The following is a 10,943-nucleotide window of genomic DNA, read 5'->3' on the forward strand; positions in this document are numbered from 1 at the left end:
TATCGAACACGAATATCAACTTCTATGATTGAGTTTTTCGTGAGCTGTGGTCGCAAAGGAAACGATGTCGCATCAGTTTCCTTGGTTATTCGACGTGCTGAAACCGAATATGATGCCAGATTTTGTCTAGGTGCAGCCAAAAAGAAGTGATTCCCACGATGTCGTAAAAACGCTAATGTATAATCGACTTTTTCTCGGAGACAAATTGTTCACACGCAAACTTCGCGCATTGCACTCGTGTAGTTCGACGAGACGAAGCTATTGCACGCGGTTTCATCGGCCTACGACAATGTGTACTCAAGTTATATGCCATCATATCGAACACGAATATCAACTTCTATGATTGAGTTTTTCGTGAGCTGTGGTCGCAAAGAAAACGATGTCGCATCAGTTTCCTTGGTTATTCGACGTGCTGAAACCGAATATGATGCCAGATTTTGTCTAGGTGCAGCCAAAAAAAAGTGATTCCCACGATGTTGTAAAAACGCATATGTATAATCGACTTTTTCTCGAAGACAAATTGTTCACACGCAAACTTCGCGCATTGCACTCGTGTAGTTCGACGAGACGAAGCTCTTGCACGCGGTTTCATCGGCCTACGACAATGTGTACTCAAGTTATATGCCATCATATCGAACACGAATATCAACTTCTATGATTGAGTTTTTCGTGAGCTGCGGTCGCAAAGGAAACGATGTCGCATCAGTTTCCTTGGTTATTCGACGTGCTGAAACCGAATATGATGCCAGATTTTGTCTAGGTGCAGCCAAAAAAAAGTGATTCCCACGATGTCGTAAAAACGCATATGTATAATCGACTTTTTCTCGAAGACAAATTGTTCACACGCAAACTTCGCGCATTGCACTCGTGTAGTTCGACAAGACGAAGCTATTGCACGCGGTTTCATCGGCCTACGACAATGTGTACTCAAGTTATATGCCATCATATCGAACACGAATATCAACTTCCATGATTGAGTTTTTCGTGAGCTGTGGTCGCAAAGGAAACGATGTCGCATCAGTTTCCTTGGTTATTCGACGTGCTGAAACCGAATATGATGCCAGATTTTGTCTAGGTGCAGCCAAAAAAAAGTGATTCCCACGATGTCGTAAAAACGCATATGTATAATCGACTTTTTCTCGAAGACAAATTGTTCACACGCAAACGTCGCGCATTGCACTCGTGTAGTTCGACGAGACGAAGCTATTGCACGCGGTTTCATCGGCCTACGACAATGTGTACTCAAGTTATATGCCATCATATCGAACACGACTATCAACTTCTATGATTGAGTTTTTCGTGAGCTGTGGTCGCAAAGAAAACAATGTCGCATCAGTTTCCTTGGTTATTCGACGTGCTGAAACCGAATATGATGCCAGATTTTGTCTAGGTGCAGCCAAAAAAAAGTGATTCCCACGATGTCGTAAAAACGCATATGTATAATCGACGTTTTCTCGAAGACAAATTGTTCACACGCAAACTTCGCGCATTGCACTCGTGTAGTTCGACGAGACGAAGCTATTGCACGCGGTTTCATCGGCCTACGACAATGTGTACTCAAGTTATATGCCATCATATCGAACACGAATATCAACTTCTATGATTGAGTTTTTCGTGAGCTGTGGTCGCAAAGAAAACGATGTCGCATCAGTTTCCTTGGTTATTCGACGTGCTGAAACCGAATATGATGCCAGATTTTGTCTAGGTGCAGCCAAAAAAAAGTGATTCCCACGATGTCGTAAAAACTCATATGTATAATCGACGTTTTCTCGAAGACAAATTGTTCACACGCAAACTTCGCGCATTGCACTCGTGTAGTTCGACGAGACGAAGCTATTGCACGTGGTTTCATCGGCCTACGACAATGTGTACTCAAGTTATATGCCATCATATCGAACACGAATATCAACTTCTATGATTGAGTTTTTCGTGAGCTGTGGTCGCAAAGAAAACGATGTCGCATCAGTTTCCTTGGTTATTCGACGTGCTGAAATCGAATATGATGCCAGATTTTCTCTAGGTGCAGCCAAAAAAAAGTGATTCCCACGATGTCGTAAAAACGCATATGTATAATCGACTTTTTCTCGAAGACAAATTGTTCACACGCAAACTTCGCGCATTGCACTCGTATAGTTCGACGAGACGAAGCTATTGCACGCGGTTTCATCGGCCTACGACAATGTGTACTCAAGTTATATGCCATCATATCGAACACGAATATCAACTTCTATGATTGAGTTTTTCGTGAGCTGTGGTCGCAAAGGAAACGATGTCGCATCAGTTTCCTTGATTATTCGACGTGCTGAAACCGAATATGATGCCAGATTTTGTCTAGGTGCAGCCAAAAAAAAGTGATTCTCACGATGTCGTAAAAACGCATATGTATAATCGACTTTTTCTCGAAGACAAATTGTTCACACGCAAACTTCGCGCATTGCACTCGTGTAGTTCGACGAGACGAGGCTATTGAACGCGGTTTCATCGGCCTACGACAATGTGTACTCAAGTTATATGCCATCATATCGAACACGACTATCAACTTCTATGATTGAGTTTTTCGTGAGCTGTGGTCGCAAAGAAAACGATGTCGCATCAGTTTCCTTGGTTATTCGACGTGCTGAAACCGAATATGATGCCAGATTTTGTCTAGGTGCAGCCAAAAAAAAGTGATTCCCACGATGTCGTAAAAACGCATATGTATAATCGACGTTTTCTCGAAGACAAATTGTTCACACGCAAACTTCGCGCATTGCACTCGTGTAGTTCGACGAGACGAAGCTATTGCACGCGGTTTCATCGGCCTACGACAATGTGTACTCAAGTTATATGCCATCATATCGAACACGAATATCAACTTCTATGATTGAGTTTTTCGTGAGCTGTGGTCGCAAAGAAAACGATGTCGCATCAGTTTCCTTGGTTATTCGACGTGCTGAAACCGAATATGATGCCAGATTTTGTCTAGGTGCAGCCAAAAAAAAGTGATTCCCACGATGTCGTAAAAACGCATATGTATAACCGACTTTTTCTCGAAGACAAATTGTTCACACGCAAACTTCGCGCATTGCACTCGTGTAGTTCGACGAGACGAAGCTATTGCACGCGGTTTCATCGGCCTACGACAATGTGTACTCAAGTTATATGCCATCATATCGAACACGAATATCAACTTCTATGATTGAGTTTTTTGTGAGCTGTGGTCGCAAAGAAAACGATGTCTCATCAGTTTCCTTGGTTATTCGACGTGCTGAAACCGAATATGATGCCAGATTTTGTCTAGGTGCAGCCAAAAAAAAGTGATTCCCACGATGTCGTAAAAACGCTAATGTATAATCGACTTTTTCTCGGAGACAAATTGTTCACACGCAAACGTCGCGCATTGCACTCGTGTAGTTCGACGAGACGAAGCTATTGCACGCGGTTTCATCGGCCTACGACAATGTGTACTCAAGTTATATGCCATCATATCGAACACGACTATCAACTTCTATGATTGAGTTTTTCGTGAGCTGTGGTCGCAAAGAAAACGATGTCGCATCAGTTTCCTTGGTTATTCGACGTGCTGAAACCGAATATGATGCCAGATTTTGTCTAGGTGCAGCCAAAAAAAAGTGATTCCCACGATGTCGTAAAAACTCATATGTATAATCGACGTTTTCTCCAAGACAAATTGTTCACACGCAAACTTCGCGCATTGCACTCGTGTAGTTCGACGAGACGAAGCTATTGCACGTGGTTTCATCGGCCTACGACAATGTGTACTCAAGTTATATGCCATCATATCGAACACGAATATCAACTTCTATGATTGAGTTTTTCGTGAGCTGTGGTCGCAAAGAAAACGATGTCGCATCAGTTTCCTTGGTTATTCGACGTGCTGAAACCGAATATGATGCCAGATTTTCTCTAGGTGCAGCCAAAAAAAAGTGATTCCCACGATGTCGTAAAAACGCATATGTATAATCGACTTTTTCTCGAAGACAAATTGTTCACACGCAAACTTCGCGCATTGCACTCGTGTAGTTCGACGAGACGAAGCTCTTGCACGCGGTTTCATCGGCCTACGACAATGTGTACTCAAGTTATATGCCATCATATCGAACACGAATATCAACTTCTATGATTGAGTTTTTCGTGAGCTGTGGTCGCAAAGAAAACGATGTCGCATCAGTTTCCTTGGTTATTCGACGTGCTGAAACCGAATATGATGCCAGATTTTGTCTAGGTGCAGCCAAAAAAAAGTGATTCCCACGATGTCGTAAAAACGCATATGTATAATCGACGTTTTCTCGAAGACAAATTGTTCACACGCAAACTTCGCGCATTGCACTCGTGTAGTTCGACGAGACGAAGCTATTGCACGCGGTTTCATCGGCCTACGACAATGTGTACTCAAGTTATATGCCATCATATCGAACACGAATATCAACTTCTATGATTGAGTTTTTCGTGAGCTGTGGTCGCAAAGAAAACGATGTCGCATCAGTTTCCTTGATTATTCGACGTGCTGAAACCAAATATGATGCCAGATTTTGTCTAGGTGCAGCCAAAAAAAAGTGATTCCCACGATGTCGTAAAAACGCATATGTATAATCGACTTTTTCTCGAAGACAAATTGTTCACACGCGAACTTCGCGCATTGCACTCGTGTAGTTCGACGAGACGAAGCTATTGCACGCGGTTTCATCGGCCTACGACAATGTGTACTCAAGTTATATGCCATCATATCGAACACGAATATCAACTTCTATGATTGAGTTTTTCGTGAGCTGTGGTCGCAAAGAAAACGATGTCGCATCAGTTTCCTTGGTAATTCGACGTGCTGAAACCGAATATGATGCCAGATTTTCTCTAGGTGCAGCCAAAAAAAAGTGATTCCCACGATGTCGTAAAAACGCATATGTATAATCGACTTTTTCTCGAAGACAAATTGTTCACACGCAAACTTCGCGCATTGCACTCGTATAGTTCGACGAGACGAAGCTATTGCACGCGGTTTCATCGGCCTACGACAATGTGTACTCAAGTTATATGCCATCATATCGAACACGAATATCAACTTCTATGATTGAGTTTTTCGTGAGCTGTGGTCGCAAAGAAAACGATGTCGCATCAGTTTCCTTGGTTATTCGACGTGCTGAAACCGAATATAATGCCAGATTTTGTCTAGGTGCAGCCAAAAAAAAGTGATTCCCACGATGTCGTAAAAACGCATATGTATAATCGACTTTTTCTCGAAGACAAATTGTTCACACGCAAACGTCGCGCATTGCACTCGTGTAGTTCGACGAGACGAAGCTATTGCACGCGGTTTCATCGGCCTACGACAATGTGTACTCAAGTTATATGCCATCATATCGAACACGACTATCAACTTCTATGATTGAGTTTTTCGTGAGCTGTGGTCGCAAAGAAAACAATGTCGCATCAGTTTCCTTGGTTATTCGACGTGCTGAAACCGAATATGATGCCAGATTTTGTCTAGGTGCAGCCAAAAAAAAGTGATTCCCACGATGTCGTAAAAACGCATATGTATAATCGACGTTTTCTCGAAGACAAATTGTTCACACGCAAACTTCGCGCATTGCACTCGTGTAGTTCGACGAGACGAAGCTATTGCACGCGGTTTCATCGGCCTACGACAATGTGTACTCAAGTTATATGCCATCATATCGAACACGAATATCAACTTCTATGATTGAGTTTTTCGTGAGCTGTGGTCGCAAAGAAAACGATGTCGCATCAGTTTCCTTGGTTATTCGACGTGCTGAAACCGAATATGATGCCAGATTTTGTCTAGGTGCAGCCAAAAAAAAGTGATTCCCACGATGTCGTAAAAACTCATATGTATAATCGACGTTTTCTCGAAGACAAATTGTTCACACGCAAACTTCGCGCATTGCACTCGTGTAGTTCGACGAGACGAAGCTATTGCACGTGGTTTCATCGGCCTACGACAATGTGTACTCAAGTTATATGCCATCATATCGAACACGAATATCAACTTCTATGATTGAGTTTTTCGTGAGCTGTGGTCGCAAAGAAAACGATGTCGCATCAGTTTCCTTGGTTATTCGACGTGCTGAAACCGAATATGATGCCAGATTTTCTCTAGGTGCAGCCAAAAAAAAGTGATTCCCACGATGTCGTAAAAACGCATATGTATAATCGACTTTTTCTCGAAGACAAATTGTTCACACGCAAACTTCGCGCATTGCACTCGTATAGTTCGACGAGACGAAGCTATTGCACGCGGTTTCATCGGCCTACGACAATGTGTACTCAAGTTATATGCCATCATATCGAACACGAATATCAACTTCTATGATTGAGTTTTTCGTGAGCTGTGGTCGCAAAGGAAACGATGTCGCATCAGTTTCCTTGATTATTCGACGTGCTGAAACCGAATATGATGCCAGATTTTGTCTAGGTGCAGCCAAAAAAAAGTGATTCCCACGATGTCGTAAAAACGCATATGTATAATCGACTTTTTCTCGAAGACAAATTGTTCACACGCAAACTTCGCGCATTGCACTCGTGTAGTTCGACGAGACGAAGCTATTGCACGCGGTTTCATCGGCCTACGACAATGTGTACTCAAGTTATATGCCATCATAACGAACACGACTATCAACTTCTATGATTGAGTTTTTCGTGAGCTGTGGTCGCAAAGAAAACGATGTCGCATCAGTTTCCTTGGTTATTCGACGTGCTGAAACCGAATATGATGCCAGATTTTGTCTAGGTGCAGCCAAAAAAAAGTGATTCCCACGATGTCGTAAAAACGCATATGTATAATCGACGTTTTCTCGAAGACAAATTGTTCACACGCAAACTTCGCGCATTGCACTCGTGTAGTTCGACGAGACGAAGCTATTGCACGCGGTTTCATCGGCCTACGACAATGTGTACTCAAGTTATATGCCATCATATCGAACACGAATATCAACTTCTATGATTGAGTTTTTCGTGAGCTGTGGTCGCAAAGAAAACGATGTCGCATCAGTTTCCTTGGTTATTCGACGTGCTGAAACCGAATATGATGCCAGATTTTGTCTAGGTGCAGCCAAAAAAAAGTGATTCCCACGATGTCGTAAAAACGCATATGTATAACCGACTTTTTCTCGAAGACAAATTGTTCACACGCAAACTTCGCGCATTGCACTCGTGTAGTTCGACGAGACGAAGCTATTGCACGCGGTTTCATCGGCCTACGACAATGTGTACTCAAGTTATATGCCATCATATCGAACACGAATATCAACTTCTATGATTGAGTTTTTTGTGAGCTGTGGTCGCAAAGAAAACGATGTCTCATCAGTTTCCTTGGTTATTCGACGTGCTGAAACCGAATATGATGCCAGATTTTGTCTAGGTGCAGCCAAAAAAAAGTGATTCCCACGATGTCGTAAAAACGCTAATGTATAATCGACTTTTTCTCGGAGACAAATTGTTCACACGCAAACGTCGCGCATTGCACTCGTGTAGTTCGACGAGACGAAGCTATTGCACGCGGTTTCATCGGCCTACGACAATGTGTACTCAAGTTATATGCCATCATATCGAACACGACTATCAACTTCTATGATTGAGTTTTTCGTGAGCTGTGGTCGCAAAGAAAACGATGTCGCATCAGTTTCCTTGGTTATTCGACGTGCTGAAACCGAATATGATGCCAGATTTTGTCTAGGTGCAGCCAAAAAAAAGTGATTCCCACGATGTCGTAAAAACTCATATGTATAATCGACGTTTTCTCCAAGACAAATTGTTCACACGCAAACTTCGCGCATTGCACTCGTGTAGTTCGACGAGACGAAGCTATTGCACGTGGTTTCATCGGCCTACGACAATGTGTACTCAAGTTATATGCCATCATATCGAACACGAATATCAACTTCTATGATTGAGTTTTTCGTGAGCTGTGGTCGCAAAGAAAACGATGTCGCATCAGTTTCCTTGGTTATTCGACGTGCTGAAACCGAATATGATGCCAGATTTTCTCTAGGTGCAGCCAAAAAAAAGTGATTCCCACGATGTCGTAAAAACGCATATGTATAATCGACTTTTTCTCGAAGACAAATTGTTCACACGCAAACTTCGCGCATTGCACTCGTATAGTTCGACGAGACGAAGCTATTGCACGCGGTTTCATCGGCCTACGACAATGTGTACTCAAGTTATATGCCATCATATCGAACACGAATATCAACTTCTATGATTGAGTTTTTCGTGAGCTGTGGTCGCAAAGAAAACGATGTCGCATCAGTTTCCTTGGTTATTCGACGTGCTGAAACCGAATATGATGCCAGATTTTGTCTAGGTGCAGCCAAAAAAAAGTGATTCCCACGATGTTGTAAAAACGCATATGTATAATCGACTTTTTCTCGAAGACAAATTGTTCACACGCAAACTTCGCGCATTGCACTCGTGTAGTTCGACGAGACGAAGCTCTTGCACGCGGTTTCATCGGCCTACGACAATGTGTACTCAAGTTATATGCCATCATATCGAACACGAATATCAACTTCTATGATTGAGTTTTTCGTGAGCTGTGGTCGCAAAGAAAACGATGTCGCATCAGTTTCCTTGGTTATTCGACGTGCTGAAACCGAATATGATGCCAGATTTTGTCTAGGTGCAGCCAAAAAAAAGTGATTCCCACGATGTCGTAAAAACGCATATGTATAATCGACGTTTTCTCGAAGACAAATTGTTCACACGCAAACTTCGCGCATTGCACTCGTGTAGTTCGACGAGACGAAGCTATTGCACGCGGTTTCATCGGCCTACGACAATGTGTACTCAAGTTATATGCCATCATATCGAACACGAATATCAACTTCTATGATTGAGTTTTTCGTGAGCTGTGGTCGCAAAGAAAACGATGTCGCATCAGTTTCCTTGATTATTCGACGTGCTGAAACCAAATATGATGCCAGATTTTGTCTAGGTGCAGCCAAAAAAAAGTGATTCCCACGATGTCGTAAAAACGCATATGTATAATCGACTTTTTCTCGAAGACAAATTGTTCACACGCGAACTTCGCGCATTGCACTCGTGTAGTTCGACGAGACGAAGCTATTGCACGCGGTTTCATCGGCCTACGACAATGTGTACTCAAGTTATATGCCATCATATCGAACACGAATATCAACTTCTATGATTGAGTTTTTCGTGAGCTGTGGTCGCAAAGAAAACGATGTCGCATCAGTTTCCTTGGTAATTCGACGTGCTGAAACCGAATATGATGCCAGATTTTCTCTAGGTGCAGCCAAAAAAAAGTGATTCCCACGATGTCGTAAAAACGCATATGTATAATCGACTTTTTCTCGAAGACAAATTGTTCACACGCAAACTTCGCGCATTGCACTCGTATAGTTCGACGAGACGAAGCTATTGCACGCGGTTTCATCGGACTACGACAATGTGTACTCAAGTTATATGCCATCATATCGAACACGAATATCAACTTCTATGATTGAGTTTTTCGTGAGCTGTGGTCGCAAAGAAAACGATGTCGCATCAGTTTCCTTGGTTATTCGACGTGCTGAAACCGAATATGATGCCAGATTTTGTCTAGGTGCAGCCAAAAAAAAGTGATTCCCACGATGTTGTAAAAACGCATATGTATAATCGACTTTTTCTCGAAGACAAATTGTTCACACGCAAACTTCGCGCATTGCACTCGTGTAGTTCGACGAGACGAAGCTCTTGCACGCGGTTTCATCGGCCTACGACAATGTGTACTCAAGTTATATGCCATCATATCGAACACGAATATCAACTTCTATGATTGAGTTTTTCGTGAGCTGTGGTCGCAAAGAAAACGATGTCGCATCAGTTTCCTTGGTTATTCGACGTGCTGAAACCGAATATGATGCCAGATTTTGTCTAGGTGCAGCCAAAAAAAAGTGATTCCCACGATGTCGTAAAAACGCATATGTATAATCGACGTTTTCTCGAAGACAAATTGTTCACACGCAAACTTCGCGCATTGCACTCGTGTAGTTCGACGAGACGAAGCTATTGCACGCGGTTTCATCGGCCTACGACAATGTGTACTCAAGTTATATGCCATCATATCGAACACGAATATCAACTTCTATGATTGAGTTTTTCGTGAGCTGTGGTCGCAAAGAAAACGATGTCGCATCAGTTTCCTTGATTATTCGACGTGCTGAAACCAAATATGATGCCAGATTTTGTCTAGGTGCAGCCAAAAAAAAGTGATTCCCACGATGTCGTAAAAACGCATATGTATAATCGACTTTTTCTCGAAGACAAATTGTTCACACGCGAACTTCGCGCATTGCACTCGTGTAGTTCGACGAGACGAAGCTATTGCACGCGGTTTCATCGGCCTACGACAATGTGTACTCAAGTTATATGCCATCATATCGAACACGAATATCAACTTCTATGATTGAGTTTTTCGTGAGCTGTGGTCGCAAAGAAAACGATGTCGCATCAGTTTCCTTGGTAATTCGACGTGCTGAAACCGAATATGATGCCAGATTTTCTCTAGGTGCAGCCAAAAAAAAGTGATTCCCACGATGTCGTAAAAACGCATATGTATAATCGACTTTTTCTCGAAGACAAATTGTTCACACGCAAACTTCGCGCATTGCACTCGTATAGTTCGACGAGACGAAGCTATTGCACGCGGTTTCATCGGACTACGACAATGTGTACTCAAGTTATATGCCATCATATCGAACACGAATATCAACTTCTATGATTGAGTTTTTCGTGAGCTGTGGTCGCAAAGAAAACGATGTCGCATCAGTTTCCTTGGTTATTCGACGTGCTGAAACCGAATATGATGCCAGATTTTGTCTAGGTGCAGCCAAAAAAAAGTGATTCCCACGATGTTGTAAAAACGCATATGTATAATCGACTTTTTCTCGAAGACAAATTGTTCACACGCAAACTTCGCGCATTGC

General features: G+C 42.5%; 1 protein-coding gene across 1 annotated transcript in view; it reads right to left on the bottom strand.

The window, feature by feature from the left end:
- Positions 1 to 10,943, bottom strand: part of LOC135169793 (uncharacterized) — a 70,749-nt gene that overhangs the window by 56,260 nt on the left and 3,546 nt on the right. The gene's annotated exons all lie outside the window — the stretch shown is intronic.

The sequence above is a fragment of the Diachasmimorpha longicaudata genome, chromosome 15, assembly GCF_034640455.1.
Source record: "Diachasmimorpha longicaudata isolate KC_UGA_2023 chromosome 15, iyDiaLong2, whole genome shotgun sequence".
NCBI classification, from domain to species: Eukaryota; Metazoa; Arthropoda; class Insecta; order Hymenoptera; family Braconidae; genus Diachasmimorpha; species Diachasmimorpha longicaudata.